Source organism: Mustela nivalis (genome assembly GCF_964662115.1).
Source record: "Mustela nivalis genome assembly, chromosome: 1".
Classification (NCBI taxonomy): domain Eukaryota; kingdom Metazoa; phylum Chordata; class Mammalia; order Carnivora; family Mustelidae; genus Mustela; species Mustela nivalis.
Window position 1 is genome coordinate 74,366,217 of NC_139020.1, and position 20,218 is coordinate 74,386,434.

At 42.2% G+C, this 20,218-nt stretch overlaps 1 long non-coding RNA gene across 1 annotated transcript; it reads left to right on the forward strand.

The window, feature by feature from the left end:
* Positions 1-275: 275 nt before the first annotated feature.
* LOC309840271 lies at positions 276-19,709 on the forward strand. The gene is made up of 3 exons (XR_014298570.1): positions 276-363; positions 16,218-16,368; positions 19,443-19,709. It is a non-coding gene; the product is annotated as an uncharacterized lncRNA (long non-coding RNA).
* The last annotated feature ends 509 nt before the right edge of the window (positions 19,710-20,218 follow it).

A 20,218-nucleotide genomic window follows, 5' to 3' on the forward strand; every position in this document is an offset into this window, starting at 1 on the left:
AATTGAGAAGAAACCTGGTCAAAGCTGGGTACTGGAAAGGGAGAGCAATCGCGCCCCCCTCCCCCGCGACATCCGCGCGGGTTGTGGGAGGATTGGAATGTCCCTGACGCCCTCCAGAGAGCCTGGAGCCGGGATGGAACACGAGCAGGTGGCTGGGAGTAGAGAGGGTGCGCCAGTGACCCGGAAAAAACCACCCACCCTCCCACCGGCTGGATCTAGGAGAGGGGTGGAGACCCCCAGTCCCTAGATGTAGCTTGGCAAGACGCTGCGGGGAAGTGGGAGGCGGCCTTGGCCTTCGGAGCAATTCAGTTCCTCCCTCCCTTGTCCCCTCTCTACTGGGGAGAAGGGGAAAGCGGCTGTAAGGTAAGTCACGTTTCACAAAGCCCCTACCCCATGCCATTTGATTCAAACAGAAGTTTGTGAAATAAGGCAAATGAGGCAACAGACAGTCTGGACTTAACAGTGGTTGGACTTAACGATTTTTCCACTTTAGGATGGTGCAAAAGGGATGTACATTCAAACTTTACTTGGAATTTTGAATTTTGACCTTTTCCCAGGGTAGTGGTTTGCCGTCTTGATGCTGGGCAGCCCTCCCACCAGAAGGGTAAACAACTTACACTTACAGCCATTCTGTAGCCATATAACAATTGTCTTTCACTTTCAGCAGCGTGGTCAATAAATTACTTGAAATATTCAACACGTTGTTATAAAACAGGCTTTGTGTTAGATGATTTTGCCCCACTGTAGGTTAATGTAAATGTTCTGAGCACATTTTGGATAGGCTAGGCTGAACTATGATGTTCGGTATTAAATGCATTTTCAGCGTAGGGTATTTTCAGTTTACCATGGATTTATCGGACCTCATCCTACCTAAATTGAGAAAGATTTATAAAACATTTTGAACAACCCATCTATCCTCTTCCTTAAATAAAATCATATTAAGTGCAAGTATTGCACCTCACTATTTTTATAAGGATGAAATAAAGTCTAAATCTGGAGTTGTTCTGAAGGAGAAAAGTTTACAGAAAAGATAAGACTACCCCATAGTTTTGCCTTGGAAAAGGCTAGGGAGTATTTTGGGGCCACTTCCTGAATGGCCACTCCTTGTCACTGCCCACAACAGAACCGAGCCCACTGATATGGGGCACCTGTCACCCCAGTATCTGTACTTGAGGTGTGCTCTGATTCCAGACTCTCCAGAGAGTGGAAAAAATCAGGGCTGCCTCAGAGAAAGACAGTCACATGGGTCACCTGCAAAGATAAGCAGAGCATAAGCTCCTTTCCAGAGCCTCTGGAACCCCAGATTTCCCATGCAGCAACACCCTCTACCCATAGGACCGGCAGAAGGAAGGGGGAAGCGACACGTCACTCCACTGGAAATAGTATCAGCAAGCTACCGTCGGAAGCCACCACAGTTACGAGAGTGGGGAAACTAGCTATGGAACTAGAGGAAGTGACAGGGACCAAAATGGTTACTAATCAGAAGCTGCAAGACTAACTTGATGATTAAAGGATGGAAACTTGAGTCCAGCCCTACTCCAGGAAGGTCCTCACCCAAGAAGGAAGGGCCTGCTTTTGTAAGGAGTACTTGGCCAGCTATCAGAGAAGATGATGCTGAGGGAGCCATGAGACTCAGCCAGTGAGAATCAGGGCTGGGAGTGGATGGGCAAGGATGCTGTCTTCATTCCTTGCCAAGCTTCAAGAAATAGTGGAAGAGAGAGAAGTTGATGCCTGAAAGGGAAATTACTCAGATCACAGGATAACCTAACCCAAAGGGAAAACCCCCAGTTCCCAGAGAGCCTATATGATGTGATGGTGAATGGTTGAAGACATCTGCTCTGTCCTTCAAACAACAGCTTCGAATGATACCACATTTACAGGTGCCTTGTGTCAGGTACTACCCATGCGAGGCAGCACGGTATAGCAACTAAATGTATATTCCCTGGAGCAAAATACTTGAGCTCTCTATTGCTGTGTTCTTCTTTATAAATCAGGTACAGAAACAGTACCCACTTCACAGGGTTCTAGGTTAAAACACTACAAATTTTATCTGCTGACCCATGATAGAACACAAGCTTTGGAGGGCCTAGCTCTACTCTTTATATTGGGCAAGTAACTTAGCTTTCCTAAGTCCCAGATTATTTGTTTACAAGTTGGAGATAATATTGCGGCAGTCTATGACATTGCTGCTTTGCAGCAGACCACCCTCCTGTTAGTCACACCCTTATGGAGTCCCTTCCAACTTAAATCTGGACCAGGACAGTGACTTTCCTTAACCAGAAAAATACAGCATTGAATATGTGCTAATCCTCCCAACCCCACCTTAACCCCTAAGAAGGAGTGGAAGTTTCTATTTTTGTATTTTTGGGACACCTAAGTCCCTAAGATAAGTCCAACTACCCCACCAGAGAAACCACAAGGAGAGGGAGAGGCCCTGAGATATGTGGAGAGAGGGAGAAGTCCAGCCACCCCAGATCTGAGCTGAGCCCACTCCCTTAGGAACCCACCAGCTGACTGCAAACACATTTGGGACCACCATCAAGATGAACAAAAGAACCACAGGGCCTAGCCTAGCCCAGATTGCAGAACTGTGAGCAAATACAATGGCTATTGGTTTAAGCCACTGAATTTTGGAATTTTTAAAAATGAAGAATGAGCATTCTAAGGATTAAAAAAGAAAATGCAAATAAAGTTCTTAACACAAATTCTGTTATATACTAAAGCACTCAAATGACTGTGATTTAAGCCTCAGGGAGACACAAAGAAGATCGTATATTTTATATCCCTCATTTTACAGATAAGGAATCTGGCCCGGTGAACTTGGCATTTTGTCCAAGGACATACAGTGAATTCACGAAAAGACCCTCAGATTCAGCCCAGGGTTTATCCTCCATTAGAGTGCTGCTTCTATGCTCCCATCCTGTGGGAGTCACCCTTTGCTCCCTGGTATTGTCATTTTAAATCAGTGTGCTCCCCCCTGTATGCCTATCTCAGAGAGAAACTCCACAGTTTTCATAAGATAATCAATTGAAATTTAGCAAGTTTTTCTCTCCACTTACAAAGACTTTCCACTAGAGGTTGATTCCTGCTTCCTAATCTTTCCCTCAACACACTTCCTACCGAAAACTCCCCTGAGCCGTCCATCCCTCCTCCCTCTCTGTCTGCCTCCAACCAATAGCAAGGGACTTTTGATCCTGTGTCCCTCAAAACCATCCTTCCTTTCCAGCTCCCACAACAAGACCTTATCTTAAAATGCTTGCAGTGACCTCCTACCTGGTTTCTCTGCCTCCAGTCTCTCCTTTCTGGCCTCCTGTTTTCATGATGTCATTCCCTGGCTCACAAGCCTTTAACAGCTGCCCACACGAGTAAAGGTCAGAGCTATCAATCCAACACCCAAGGACTTGGAACAAACTGCCATCTTCATTGCTTTCTGACCTTGATTCTTACAAATGTGTCTTCCTCCACTCCCCCCAGGCTCTGACCCAAGCATATTTAGCCTGCTTCTTCGCTACATATATCTCTATTTGAACCCTGCTCAAAGTTGCCTTCCATATTCTATTGTCAAGCCTCCATTAGTCTTTCTCCCCTAAATTCATATTATTCTTGTCTTTTCCTTTGTTTTCTTCTGTTTCTTTGACACAATCATATATAACACTGTGTTAGAGTCTTTTACCTCAGTTATCTCTTACCTCCTCAACTATAGCTGCTGGGACTGGAAGGATCCTACATTTCTTTATGGATTTGCTCCTTTGAAGCCCATCATTCCTTATCGAGGGCATGGTGGCCCTTTACATGATTTAGCCCATTCTTCTTTTAGCACCCACTGGTGGACTCCTGTTTGGAGGGTAGCCTCTCACCACCTGTTACAGTTTTGGCACTTCATATGGAATCAGCTCCTGAAGAGAATTGAAAGCGCTTTGAGGACAGGTCTAAGAAGGCTTCATTTTCTTCCTGTTTGTCCCACACGTGATAAGGTGTTCTCCACACCACCAGGTTCAGTACCAGTGGTCACCCAGCCCCAATGGCTGTTGTCTTGACTGTCATCTGCCATATTTGCCTCAGGAAAGCCACAAGCTGCTTTCCTCAGCCCTGCCCCTCTGGATTGTTGACTTGATGTGGGTGACTGATTCCAGCTAAGGCGAATGGTCAGAAACTTGGTGGGGTGGTTAAGTTGTTAGAGGACTCCAGCCCAGAAGCCCTAGAGGCAGAACCTGCCTGGGCTTGCAGAACCAGTACAGAGAAAATTCCCAGAGCAGGATCACCATTAGCAACCAAAGAGGAACTAAGGAGACAAGGACCTTGAATAGATAAGGATTTGAATAATAGAATAAAAAAGAGTCCAGAAAACTGTTGCCTAAGATTAATCTTTATTTCTCTAAGAGGATCAGAGTTGACCGCTTCCTTGACAAATCAAATGTGACACGTGTATTCATAATGTACTGTATCCCAGATGTCTAGCACAATGTCCAGAGTAGGGCAAGTTTACAAATACTTAAGTCAAAATTAGTCCTGCCACACATTTTTGCACTTACCCTTTGCAGGTGTAAGTCTCATTTCCAGGCTTCACTTTAGTGTTCCTAATAAATGCATCACTGGCATAACCATAAGGAAGATAATTTTGATGATGGTGGTAGATGGGACTGTGTCCTGCCTCATGTTATCTCTTGCTTCCGCACTACAGTTGGACTAGAGGAAAGGAAGATTTCTGAGATTTAGTCTTTACTTGGGTACTGTGTGCAAGTAGTTTATCCTCTAGTATTTTCACTTTTTTTTTTTTTTTTTACTTTTTTGTACTGGGGAAAATATTTTTAAATGGAAAAAATAAATTAATTCATGTTTTCTTAGAAAAATAGAGATTAGCTATCAAGCTATATTGCAAAGCTATATTGCCAATTGCAGGATAATATTAATTAGAAGAATCCTAAATATTTAACGAGATATTTATGAAAGCTTAATATCTAATGAAGTTTTTAGTAGCTATCTGAAATAGTACTTTTCCGGGTGCCTGGGTAGCTCAGTGGGTTAAGCGTCCGACTCTTGGTTTCAGCTCAGGTCATGATCTTAGAGTCCTAAGATCAAGCCCTGCATTGAGCTCTTCCGTCAGTGTAGAGTCTGCTTAACATTCTCTCCCTTTCATTCTCCCTCTGCCCCTCCCTCCACTCATGTGTGCTCTCTCTCTCTCTAAAATAAATAAATAAAATCTTTCTTTATTTTTATTTTTTTTATTTTCTAAGTTTATAATGTGTGTAAACTTACCGAGAGAATACTCACTTTCATAATGATAATATATGAAATTATTTTGACCAAACCATCTAAAACATCAATTTTTATTTTTTTAAAGATCTCATTTAGGGCGCCTGGGTGGCTCAGTGGGTTAAGCCACTGCCTTCGGCTCAGGTCATGATCTCAGGGTCCTGGGATCGAGTCCCGCATCGGGCTCTCTGCTCGGCAAGGAGCCTGCTTCCCTCTCTCTCTCTGCCTGCCTCTCCGTCTACTTGTGATTTCTCTCTGTCAGATAAATAAATAAAATCTTTAAAAAAAAAAAAAGATCTCATTTATTTATTTGACACAGAGAGAGAGAATACAAATGGGGAATGGCAGGCAGAGGGAAAAGCAGACTTCTCGCTGAGCAGGGAGCCCGATGTGGGGCTCCATCCCAGGACCCTGAGATCATGACCTGAGCCAGAGGTAGAGGCTTTAACCCACTGAGCCACCCAGGTGCCCCCCCTCATTTCTCTTCTTACAGTCCTTTTTAAAATAGGAAACAGAACTTCTGAAGATAATGTAACAATGTGAAAAAGATAATTTTTATTATTTTTGAAAAAATATATCTGAAAACAAGTATCTATGAACACTATAATTACAACTTTGTTCAAAAATTTGGGAACACATGAATGAAAAGAGGCTAAAAATAATACCTAAGTGCTAAAAAATAAAAAAGATGAATGTTTCTTTATGTGTACTTAGATCTGTGCAAATCTATAAATGTATTACAAGGTAGAGAAATTGAATCATCACTCTCAGAAGCCCAAACCATATTATTAATTCCATTTTGGGTATGATGGGAGAACTAATTAGCAGTGTTTGGAGGTAAATTTTAAGGTTCTCAGCATTATTTATATGTTCAAGAAATACATATATTGTTTGAGTGCCCACTGCATGCAATACCAGAAGTGATCTTTCAAGCTAAACTTGGAAGAGTCTGCCACATGATAGGACAGTCAATGGTTGACGATGTCATTGAACTCCTCCCTCTACCCAAATAAGTCCCAGATCTGGTTACACCAGCTGTTCAAGCCACTGCCCTTCTTCTGTCTTATTTGTCACACGGACAGGAACCCAGGATATACAAGCTCTACTCTTATCCCTCTGTCTCAGCATTGTCCAGACTCAAGTGAAGCCACCTTTCATGCCTGATCAGAAAAGGTCAATCCCTTTTGGAGCCAAGAGGAGGGGAGGAGCAGTCAAACCAATGTGGGATGGAGGGCGGGCCCAGGACTCAAATTCTGCTCCACTGGAGCACTGACCTGATGGACATGACTTCAAGTCACATTTAAAAATGAGAAAAGTTTTCTTAAAAAATACATATTTACAGATAATCTTAAAGAGTGAATTTATTCTCATGTAGTTTCTGCCACATAAGTCTTAATGGGACCATTTGACCATAGCCATTTCCATGTAGTCATAATAATTATAAGTTGTTAGTACTTCAATTATCATGGTAATAGCAAATAATATTTATATGCTTTACAGACTACAAAACAATTTCACCTGTACAATTATACATGAATCTTACAGTAACTCTGAGAATTGGCGGACAAGCCTTACTAGGTATCATATTATACAGAAGAAAACAAAGGTTCAGGAAACTTTGTGCCTTGCCAAAGGTCATCAACTTGTAAGAAGAGAGCCAGAACACAAACCCTGTAGTGCACCTATGTTTTCATATTATATTTCTCTCATAACTTATTTTTTTAAAGATTTTATTTATGAGAGAGAGAGAACATAAGCAGGGAGAGAGGGAGAAGCAAACCCCCCACTGAGCAGGGAGCCCAATGTGGGGCTCAATCCCAGGACTCTGAGATCATGAACTGAGTTGAAGGCAGATGCTTAACCATCTGAGCCACCCAGGTGCCCCATCTCATAACTTACCTTTTAAAATATTTACTTATTTATTTATTTTAGAGAGCACTGCAGGGGCAGAGGAAGAGGGAGAGAGAGACTCTCAAGCAGACTCCCTGCTGAGCCCAATGTGGGGCTGGATCTCACGACCCTGAGATCATGACCTGAGCCAGAGCCACCCAGGTGCTCCTATTTCTCTCATAACTTCTTAACCAAATCAGAGTCTTAATTGCTTCCTTCTTTGTGAGATTACAGAATTCTGTCCCTCAAAAAGGGAGAGAGAGAGGATATTTCTAGTTCTTTTTCCTCCATTGACCTATCCCTCTAACATCCTTTCACAATTGCTTTGTCATCTAATGGCCACTCAGTGCACAGAGCCTCCTAAAACTTAATTCTAGTTGTCTCCTCCCTCTCGTTGAATAAATGAAAACTCAGATGTGTTGGAGGATACTTAAAATGCAGTCAAACCCCAATTAATGGAGTCCCTTGCATGTATTAAAGAGCCCTTTTGTCACGCGAATCCTCACTACTAATTAATATGGGGCAGGCAGTCCCGAGTTTTTTTTAAGGGTTTTATTTCTAGAGTTATTTTATAAATTGGTCATTTAAAAGTCCGAAAAGTCTGAATGTGTTTTGTTATAGAAAAAAAATATATTACAAATGATGGCTAGTAACTACAGCCATCCTTGGGTGTGTCCTGGTCCTCAAGTTGAGTCTTTCTAGATCCTTCGAGGACTGGTGTGGGAGATGGAGAACATAGAAAGTGGGTACATGTGTTCTACAGGAGCCGCAAGAGGAGGATCTTGAAGGGTCAAAGCATTTCCTGTGACTTCAGGACTACCTGGCTGGGGAAATGCACATTTTCTATATCAGACATTCTCAAGATGTGGGAGGAAAAGTAGTTAACTAAGCCCTCCTCTTGGCTGCAGGTAAAAAATTATGTTCACGTAAGCAAAAGGGAGCAGTTATAAGGATCCTGCATGGAACACAGGAAGTGCATACCTCCCTCTTTCTCCCTCGTCTTCCCTCTCCCTCTCTGCCTCTTGTCTCTGCTTCTCTCTACATTATCTACATCATTGTTTCTGGACAAATCAGCTTTTTCTGCTCTTCAATCTACATGGTACATGATTTTCTATGCCTCAGAACTACACATATTATAAGTTGTTCCTCTTTCTTTTTTTAAAAGATTGTATTTGTTTATTTCAGAGAGAAAGAGAGTGATCCAGAGCTAGCACAAGTGGGGAGGGGGAGGAGAGGGATAAGCAGGGTCCCGGCTGAGCAGGGAGCCCAGTGAGGGGCTGGATCCCAGGATTCTGGGATCAGGACCCAAGCAGAAGGCAGACATTAATGGACTACACCACCCAGGAGCCCCTGCAAGCAGTTCCTCTTAAGAGAAATGGACTTTTGCCAGCAGGTCTAAATCCCCAGGGAAAGGTCTTTGATTGGTTTAATTTGAATCAGGTGTCCATATTTGGACCAATCACTTTTGATGGGGCGGAGGAAGAGCAAGGGCAACAATAAGTGCAAGGAGCATAACTGCAAAGGGAAGACAGGAAGCCACCAGAAAAGAAGGTTCAGGCAGAGAACCCCAGAGATGGAATAACTGCCTGAGTTCATATGCTTGGTGTTTCTCAACATGAACAGAAGTCTTTCAGCTGTTTGCCTTTTAGAAATGAATCAACAAAATAGTTGGAGGAACCACGTGGTGCTCTTGACAGCTAACCAGTTTTAGGGCTACCTACTAACCTAGAGGCTGCACATTGCAATTCTACTAAATCGTCATCTCCCACTTTTTGAGCAGAGATTTCAGGCAAGAGACATTCATTCTCTTTATTTTCTCCCACCTGTCAAAACTGTGTGTTTCACAGAAGGGAAAATAATCTGCAGATATTTGAGGAGAGTTTTACTTAAAACACCTTGATAAAATGCCAAAGGAAAAGTGAATGAGACGATCCCTGAGATTTAGCTACCACTATACCCCCCCCCCCCAAAAAAAAGTCCCTAACTACTTTCTCTGAAAGCATCAATCAAGGCTGTTAGGCTGTTAGGCTGTAGAGCTGGGAGTTCAATACTGGAAGTCATAATAATTTAGACTTTGGCTAAAATGAAATACAATATAATTTAAAAATAAAACTGGGAGCGCCTGGATGGCTCAGTGGGTTAAGCCTCTGCCTTCAACTTCGGTTGTGATCTCAGGGATCCAGTCTCCCATAGGGCTCTCTGCTCAGCAGGGAGCCTGCTTCCTCCTCTCTCTGCCTCCCTCTCTGCCTACTTGTGATCTCTGCCTGTCAAATAAACAAATTTTTTTAAAAATATATTAAAAAAAATAAAAAAATAAAACTGGTTAATGGTCTGCAAGGAAAAAAAGCTCTAGAATTTTAGTCTTCCACTTCTCTTGTAATTATTACAATACTGCCTTACAAGACCTTCAATGAAAAAGGACTAAGTTGTGATGTTGATTGAAACACATTCTTAAGGGAGAAATCTATCTCTTCTGTCTGTCCTGGGGACAGGTATATTAAGTGTCCCAGAACTGAAGCTTCATTATGTCACATCACAAGATAAGGTCTTTTTTTTTTTTTTTTAATGTTTTTGTTTTTGTTTTTAAAGATTTTATTTATTTATTTGTCAGAGAGAGTGAGCACAGGCAGACAGAGAGGCAGGCAGAGGCAGAGGGAGAAGCAGGCTCCCCACTGAGCAAGGGGCCCGATGTGGGACTTGATCCCAGGACCCTGGGATCATGACCCCGAGCTGAAGGCAGAGGCTTAAACAACTGAGCCACCCAGGTGTCCCACAAGATAAGGTCTTAAGTTAGAAGTGAATGGATTCCATTCTTAGAACAAAATTTGTCACCAAGAGAGGGGGACCCTTTGGATGAATTACCCAACGACTCAGGAGCAACAGTTACCGTCATTCCTCTGCATAAGCTCCTCCTGACACTCTACTCACCAGAAGACATTGCAGGGCTTTCAGAACATTTTTGTGTTAGTGTTTGAACACCCCACAAAGAGACTGCCAAGAAATAAGTCTGTTTGGCTCAAAGGACAGACACAGTCTGGTGGTTAATTTCCTTTTTGCTAATGAATCCTCCCTTTGACTTTCTGGACAGCTTGACCAAATAATTTTGGAGGCCAAACTTTACAGCCTTCAAAGCAAACTGTTGGTATGAAAGAGACCAGACCATTTTACCTAAAATTGCCAAAAACCTTTGTGCCAAGGCCAGATTTTTACCCTTAGACAATCTTTTCTGTTTCACCACTACCGTTAGGGGTTGTTTTTTGGGGGGGAGAGGAAATAAGAACCCCACATACAGGCATCTTCCCACCTGGACTTATTTACTTGCAAAGGAAACCTCTTGGTGACCACAAAGTCCCATCAAAGAAAATCCCAACCAAGTTTATTCCTGTTCCAGTTTCATTAATCCACAGCTTGGAGCAGCAGTGTGTAGCTGGTCTGGGAACAAGACTGCTCTTTCTTTCAGTTATCACAAATCCATCTGAACTCAAAAGGGCCTCACTTAAATCAGGAATTTCTAGTGTTCTCAAAATGTCATGTCATTTGAATTTGTAGTTCAATGATCTAAAGGAAACAAACAAGATCCCTACCACTGGCATCCAGTGGGAGAGAGAAAGGAGGGAACCATGAAAGTAAATCCAGAGAAACACTGAAAGTGAACTTGTCCTTCAGCAAACAGGCAAAATGAACCTCTAAATTCTAGACAACACTACATGTTCTGTGACTCCTCTGCAGAGTTAAGTTAGAGTAAATTGGCCAGAGAAATAAATACCTGTGTTATAAGGTAGTTATCTGTTTAATCTTCAGTATTCAAACTTTTCATCAAGAAACAACCCCCCCCCCAAAAAAAATGGAGAAAACAGATGATTACCTGGAAAATAACTAGCAAGAATGACTTGTGGGTCAGTTCAGATCCACCAGGAAGCAGACACCAAGATGGAATTAGATGGGCAAGAAATAGATTGGGGGATATGCCATAAAGAATAAAGGACAGGGGCACCTGGGTGGCTCAGTTGGTTGAGTGTCGCCTGACTCTTGGTTTCAGCTGAGGCTGTCCATCTCAGGGTCGTGCCTAGCTGGAGTCTGCTTGGGACTCTCTCTCCCTGTCCTTCTGCTCCTCCCTTCTGCTGTCTCTCTCTCTTTTCCTAAAATAAGTAAATAAATCTCTTAAAGAAAAAAAAAAAGGAATAGAAGAGAGAAGAAGGAAGACTAGGCCAGGACAGCCTTGAGATCACGGTGCAGGTCTGACAACTGTGGAAGGAGGAAAGCAAAGGAAGGAGGGTGAGGTAGAAGTGCCTCAGACCACAGCACAGCTTGAAGAAAGTCCGAGCCAGGATGATGGGAAACTCTAGGTCAATGACTGACCATCAGGAGTGTCCCAGAATGGGCAAGGATGGCTCAGCTGTAGCACATGGCTGGGTTCACTCAATGGGAGACTGAGGAGATCGTGGCCTTCCCCATGGGCATGGTGAAGTAATTGCACCGGTGTGGCGGTGGGAGCTGTTGGTTGACTGCTCTCATAGGAGATTCTCTCCTGAAGGGAGCTGGAAGCAGAAAACCCACACAGCTTTCACCACAGTCTATATTAACTGCATCAAATGGAGAGAAACAGTCTATACTGACTGCATCAGACTCCTCCATCCGTTTCAGGATGCAGTTCTTCCATAGCTCTCAAGGACCTCTCTCTTGAGGGGAAACTAGGTGGGTAATGAGACAAGCCACAGTTCCTGCTGTGGCCGCAGGTCTCGAGGCCAGAGCTGGCATTTATCTTCTCTCTCAGCTCCACTCTCCACCCTACAGTCTCCACAGCCAATGCTATCTCCTCTGCAGGTGCTGATGGCTTGCCTACCTGGTGGGGAACTCAAACCCTCATCTTGAAGGGGGCCCAAGCCCTTGGACTCACACCCTTTTCAGGCGGGGGCTGCTGAGTATGTGCATTCACTGTTACAATGGGGCAAAATAAGCCCCAGAGGTACCAAGTGGATCATCCCATTGTGCACATTTCTTCCTGCCTACCCCCTTTACCCCTTTACCCCAGCAGCCTTTACTCCTGCTGCTCAGGGTCATTGACCCCAGCCAGAATGATGGTGACTTATTTGCTGTTGGCCCCTGGACACAGGAGTTTAAAGTGCACATGTGCCCTACACAGATTCTAATTAAGTGGTGCTGTTGTCATGTCCCCTAGTAAGAATGTAGTCCCTTTGGGGACCTGGACCTCTAACCCTATAGATTCCAAAGTTGTGAAGAGGGGAAGCACAAAGTTCCCCCACAGGATCACTGGGAGTCATATTAAGTGGATTCACTTTGGCTTTCATCCCTTTGTTCTTAAACTCATGCATTCTTCCTGTAAGTGACATAATATCATCTAGAGGTCTTTGATTGGTGGAGGCTGGCACCCCATCCCTGCAGACAATTGCCTAGAAGCTGGTGTTTTAGCTGTGGCATGACTGTCAGGTTAGCTGATTCTAAATATTGCAGTATGTAATACAATCAGTGCAATTTATATCCAAGGGGTGGTTTCTGCCCCTCCTTCATTGCAAAGTGAGTTCCCTGATCAAGTGCTATGTTGTGTGAGATTTTACGTCTATGGATGAGGCATGCTGTAAGTTTCCAGATAGTGGTGCTAACTGAGGCTCTGTAGGCACGAAAGACAAATCTATATCCAGAATAGTTATCCTATTCCTGTGCAGACAAACTGGATGGAGGGGGCCTACTATAGTCAACTTGCCACATGGCTGGTTGGACTCTTCTAGGAATAGTGCCATATTGGAGACTGTCTCCATTGTTGGTACACTAAACATTTAGAAGCAGCAGAAACTAGATTAGCTTTGGTAAGTGGAAACCCATGCTGTTGGATACATGCATAGCTTCTGTCTCTGTTACTTTTCTTTTTTTTTTTTTAATTTTTTAAAGATTTTATTTATTGGGGTGCCAGGGTGGCTCAGTGGGTTAAGCCTCTGCCTTCGGCTCAGGTCATGATCCCAGGGTCCTGCGATCGAGCCCCACATTGGGCTCTCTGCTCAGCAGGGAGCCTGCTTCCTCCTCTCTCTCTTTGCCTGCCTCTCTGCCTACTGTGATCTCTCTCTGTCTGTCAAATAAATAAATAAAATCTTTTTAAAAAAAGATTTTATTTATTAATTTGAGAGAGAGAGAAAGAACATAAGAGGGGAGGAATGTTAGAGGGACAAGCAGACTACCCCCTGAACAGGAAGCCCAATGCAGAACTCAATCCCGGGACTCCAGGATCATGACCTGAGCCAAAGGCTGTCCCCTAACCAACTGAGCCACCCAGGCACCCTGTCTCTGTTACTTTTCATTTGTCTATCATGTCAGTTCTGGGATGGTTGATGGTAAAGACTGGTTGCCACCAACTAGCCAAATCTATTTTGTCTACTCTTTTTTTTTTTAGTGCCTCTTCAATGGTGAATACTTTCGAGTGGGCATTAATTTGTAACACAAAATCTTCATACTTCATGCCTGCTCTCATAGATTCATCTACACGCTTCTGCTTCTGACCTCTTGGTCTTCAGTGTTTCAGTCCTTTCCCTTTCAGAGTCATTCAGGAAAGTGTGTATATTTGCATCTCAAGCAGTCACCTCCCCTTCCACAAAAAGTAAATAAGCTTGGAATCCTTGAAGCTCTACCCACTGAGTTGTTTCTGAGCCACTGACCATTTTTGTCTTGTACCCACATACTGAACCAACTGATTCAGTTGGGCTTTTCCTCCCCCGGCTGAGACCTTACAGAGAATGAGGGCACCTGTTATGTGTATAGTGGATGACACAAGGTCTGGGATACCTACTCATGCCATTTACTTACACCCTCTGATCCTGCTCAGGCTCCATCTCAGATGTACCACTACTCTTGGGCCTGTTCAATTATATGACTTGATGGATCCAAAAGAATCCAGCTTAGAATAGGCAGTTCTAAATGCATGCTCACTTAGTGCCCCATGGCCAAGGGCTGCATCTCCACCAGGTGCTAGTAACACACCAGGAACTGTTTCTCAAAAGATGTACAACTCCCTGCTGCAGACGACATGGCCTTGCTCTAGAAGTCCCAGCGACTATGTTGTTATTCTCCCACTGGGACTTACTATACGTCCTACGCTGTATCTTTTCCTACCTCCAACACTATAGGCTCTGCCGGGTGGTTTGATAAAGTAAGAGTGTTGCTCACACCACAACTTGTACTTGCTGTAGAGTCATTTCAAGCTCTGGGTCTCTCCCATAAATAAAGCCTTCCATAAATCCTAGTGTGTGGGCTATAGTAAGATTCCTAGATATGGACTATGTGCCTTTAGTACATAAAGAGATCCACCAGGCACCGTGTTCCCTTTTTCATAGTATGAGGTGCAAGATAACATCACTCTGTGTTCTACTTTGCAGAGGTTGTCCCAAATTGCCCCTGGCTACTGAATCCTTATAAACTTTACTCAAGTGGCAGATTTGTGAATCTTCATAGAGTTTGCTCCCCATCCTCTGGTGTGAATGTCTCCTCCCAGGGCTTCCAGCATCCTAGCCAATATCTTGTTCATTCTGCCTGATCAGCACAGTGTCACTGATGCAATGAATCAGAGTAATGTTCTCTGGGAGGTTGAGATGGTCCAGATCTATACAGGAACTACAGATAACAGAGGGAAGAATTAACCTGTCCCTGGGGGAAAACTACAAATAAATGTTGTCCTTCCCATGTGAATGCTGTTTCTGACCCTCTTTTCTAATTGGAATGGAAAACAACTCATTTGTCAAATCAACCACTCATACCAAGTACCTGAGGTCTTATCAGCAAGGAAAATGTGGCTGGCCCAGCAGCTGCAATCATGGCTGCTACTTGGTTGAGTTTGAAGTAGTGTCATTTCCTGCCTTCAGACTGGTAAATTAAACAGAGATGTGATAGTGACCACCCACTTCCCTGCTCACTTTAGTGACGGCACTAATCTCTACCACTCTCCACCGCCATCCCCAGAATGCAATATTGGTTTTGAGTTACTCTCTTGCTGGAAGTGAGCAGTTTGGCAGGGCACCATTTTGAAGGCTTCTACTTGGCCTTATCCCCCCGGGATAGCTTTTACTCCACAGGCTAGGGCCCATATGGGATTAGTCCCATTGCCAAGTGTGTCACTCTCAATTACACACTCAGACAGATTTATCTCCAGACCTAGGGAATCTTCTCTAAGTCAGACTTTAGCTAAAACTCCATTATTTATCTGGTCCCCGTGTCCCCATATCTAACTGTAGACAAAGGGGCATGACAAAACTTCAGGGTCCAAATGTCAGTATCAACTGAGAACTCCTATTTAATAATCCTTGAGACATCTGAATATTCTTTCTCCAGGATATAGTAACCCAAGAAAATAGCCATAGACTCCTTTGGAAATGGCTGTGAATCCTTCTAGCCTTACTTGCCACATGTCCCAGGGTCCCTACTCCTGAGGACCTGGCCACCTTTTCAGTCAGTTAGGCTCCTGACAACTGGCTCAGATCCAGGAACTGAGCAATGGTTTGTGATCTTCTATTGGGGTGATCAGTTGTAACTTCCTGTTCCTTTATTTTTGCCTTATTCAGCTTATAGATATTAAGCCACACCCTTCAGGTTATTCTCACAGAATGTGAAGAAGGCTAAGGAATATTCTAAATGCCGTCATTAAATGTCAAAGGTGACTCATTTAAAAATCAATCTTAATTGATATCCAAAATATCAATTTGATATCCAAATTTGATATCCAAAATATTTAAAGTCATGAACTTTCATTTCTAGGTACAAACCAAACAGAAACTTTTACATATGTTCTCCCAAAGATATGTATTAAAATATTAATAATTCCTAGCACTAAAAACTCTAAATTTAAAACACCCAAATACTCTTCAAGAGTATGCTGAATACATAAATGACGAGGCACTATGTAACAATAGAATGTAGAATGTAAACAAACTATAACTACAAACATCATACGATTTTATATTTGAAACCACCAGAGTCATTTCACCACATTCTGTTGGCAGAAAGGTCACAAAAGTCCACCCAGGTTTAATGGGAAGGATATAGATAACACCTCTTTTTTTTTTTTTTTTTTGTAGGCTCCACACCCAGCATGGAACCCAACACAGGGCTTGGAACTCACAACCCTGAGATCAAGACCTGGGCTGAAATCAAGAGTTGAATATTTAACTGACTAATCCACCTAGGCATGCCAGCCAACTCTTGATCAGAAAGGAGCAAGGTCACACGGTAAGGTGATCAGATGGGATGAGAAATATTGATACAGCCATATTTGGAAAATATTACCTGCCACATTAAGTTTCTTTCAATAATGTTGAATAGATGCTGGCTGAGTGAGTACAAGGTATCTTTGTAATCTGAACATTAATTCTCAGGAGCTCCAGTGAAACAATGTGATATAGGAAAGTAAAAGTCACCAAATAAAAGTATTCACTAATATACACTCAAGCATCTCTCTCCATTTAATACTCGAGTATCTCTGATTATTGGAAGTGGTATTTATCCACCCATACAATGAAAAATGAAAAGGTAAATCTTGCAAAAAAGAAAAGATTTCATTTCATTTCATTTCATTTTCAGTAGTCCCCCCTTATCCACAGAGACTATATTCCAAGACTCCCAGTGGATGCCTAAAACCACAGATATTACTAAATCACACATATACCATATCTTTCCTCTACATATATACCTATGATAAAGTTTAATTTATAAATTACCAACAACAGGGGCACCTGGGTGGCTCAGCGGGTTAAAGCCTCTGCCTTCAGCTCAGGTCATGATCCCAGGGTCCTGGAATCGAGCCCTGCATCAGGCTCTCTGCTCCTTGGGGAGCCTGCTTCCCCCTCTCTCTCTGCCTGCCTCTCTGCCTACTTGTGATCTCTGTCTGTCAAATAAATAACTAAAATCTTTTTAAAAAATTACCAACAATATTATTAATAAAATAGAACAATTATACTAATACACTGTAATAAAAGTTAGGTAAATATGGCATCTCTCTCTCTCAAAATACATTATTGTACTAGACTCACCCTTCCTATGATGATGATGAAATACCTAGGGATGAGATGAAGTGAGGTGAATGATGCAGTTATAGTGATGTAATAATAGACTACTATTAACCTTCTGATGATACATCAGAAGAAGGATCATTTGCTTCTGGACTGCAGTTGACTGTGGGTAGGTGAAACCCCAGAATGCAACACAGTGGGTAAGGAGGGACTACTGAATTTGGAATCTTATGTAACTGGTAGACCAATCAACAACTGGAAAAAAAAATCAGCAATGATCACATGTTAGTGGAGTCATCTGAAAATCCAAAGACTAAGTAAAGGCACTAGGGAAAATTATTGAAACCCTTTGATTATTCCTGCTTGTTAAAGTGAAAAGTATTCTGTATGTTGTTAAAAATTATGTGCCCTCAAAAAAAAAAAAAAAAAAGCAATACTTAACCCAGTTTTTTGTACATTTCAAGGACTAGCTGTTAGTTTCTATAATAACCTAAATTTGGTTACATATAAGATAAAATTATTTTTATAATTTTTCATTCTAATAATCAGATACAGTCCAAGTCAAATTTCTTCTGGTGAAGTTTTGATCCCTTTTTGAGTGGATTAACTTCAGTGGCCTTTTTTTCCACTACTGAGAAACAGCCTGCCTATAATCTGCATAAGCTTTCATCCTCTTCTGGGGGAGTTAAATATGAGCAACATCAATTAAAATTACCTCAGTGATAGTATTTTCAGAGCTTATATTAAGTGAAATTAAACCTGAGATCTTACAAGAGTATTAGTTTTTGCCTTAGATATGAGAGCAAGGTGCATCTGTAGTTATCTGCCAGATATTCTTTCACCAACATTTATGGAGTGCCCGCTTTTTTTTTTTTTAAAGGTTTTATTTATTTATTTGATAGGCAGAAATCTCAAGTAGGCAGAGAGGCAGGGAAAGAGAGAGAGAGGTGGAAGCAGGCTACCTGCTGGGCAGAGAGCCCAACACGGGGCTCAATCTCAGGACCCTGAGATCATGACATGAGCCGAAGGCAGAGGCCTTATCCCACTGAGCTACCCAGGCACTCCTGAAGTGCCCACTTTTTGCAAAAAATGTGCTAACATACTTCGGGAATTATAAAGATGAACTGACTCTGATGAAAACATTAGCATATGTATTTTCACTCAAGGTCATTGTGAAGTTTATACTACTGTGTCTACCACCGCCCCATCACCTCCACCACCACCATCAGCCCTACCACCATCATCACCATCATCACCTCTCCCACTATCATCACCCTACTACCATCATCACCATCATCACTACCATCACCATCACCCCTACCAACATCATCACCCCCATCACCCCTACCATCATCACCCCTACTACCATCATCACCCCACCACTATCACCACCATCATCACCCCTACCACCATCATCAACACCATCACCTCTACCACCATCACCATCACCCCTCCACCATCATCACCATCATCACCTCTACCATCATCATCACCACCATCACCCCTACCACCATCATCAACACCATCACCTCTACCACCATCACCATCACCCCTCCACCATCATCACCATCATCACCTCTACTGCCACCACCAGCAGAAGTCACACAGATCTAACAGTATAAACCACATTTATTATGAAATCTAGAATTAAATAAAGAACTTTACCCTAAAGTTATTTGGATAACATCATCTCTTATTCATTTAATTCAGTTGTATTTCTCTTGGCATATATTGGACATTCCCAAATGATACACATCAAAATACTGAAAATTTCAGAGCATTTTTCAGCATTTTGACATGCTAGAGGAAATTTTTAAGTGTGGAGGACTCATAGAAATTACTTATTCCAATTCCCTCATTTCTTAGATCAGGAAAATGAAGCTCAGAGAAGTGAGGTGACTTATGAGTCACTATGAGTAGACAAGGACAGATCAAAGTAAGAACTCAATCCTCATAATTTACTCAGTCCCCAGGGTTTTTCTTTCTCCTACTGTCTCCTATAGTAGGAGGACAAGTAAAGACCATCAGTTCTGCCTGAGGACAAAGTTATCACACCTCTTAAGCGGAAAGAAACTCTCTGAAGAAAAGGAGAAAGTGCAAATCCTCTCCCAGGCGACCTTTGTTAGCTCAGTTTGTGTGGCTGGTTATGTAAATGAAGAGGCCTTGCAAGGGGATGGGGTCAAGAGTTTCCTGGGGGTTCAGCTTGGTAATGCTGTATGGCCTGAAAAGAAAATGATACTTTGCACTTGCATAATACTTTTCATCCCTCCAACAATAACAAATGCAACTTTGTAGTTTCAGCCAAATACTGCAAAGTACTTCACAAATGTTTAACTCAGGATCCTCAGAACAACCCAGAAAGGAAGACTTTTGAAAGGTAGGAAGAAAACAACTCTCGTCCTTCTGATTCAGTGAGGAATCTAAGTTAGAAGAAATGAGTCTACACCTAGCTGAGTGACACCACTGGCAGGACTCCAGATGTGCGAAGACATTCCTCTGTTCACACACTTTCTAGAGTGACCTGGACACAGGATTTCAAAAAGGGCAGAAGTGGACCAAAGAAACCACTGCTTGTTCTTCCAGCCCTCTAAATCTATGAAGTTTTCACAAGAGGTTTGGTTCCGAGTCTTTAAAGGTTCTTGGAATTCTCTTCAGAGATTTTTGGCATGTCTCCTAAAGGAATTTTCTAAAACCATGAATCCCTTCACAAAATTTTTAGTTGACATCTAAAATACTTCATATGTTTAAATAATTACAAAGGCTATAATTTTAAATAAATTTTAAATTTATTTAAAATTTACATATTTTAAATAAACTATAGCTGTCCTCTTTTTAAAATATCCAACCTAATCTAAAATCTAAGCAATTTGATGCCCATAATTATCCATTTAAAAATACATATAAATGAGTTATTTAACAGTCCAAATTTTATATAATTTCCTTTTCTCCTTAAGCTTATATTCTTGTACCACTTCTCCTGTGTACTTTTATTTACATTATTGTGTCCAAAGGTCTTCCTATTCATTAGTATACTTTTCTGCAATAAAAATGTTTGTAAATTAAATTTTTAA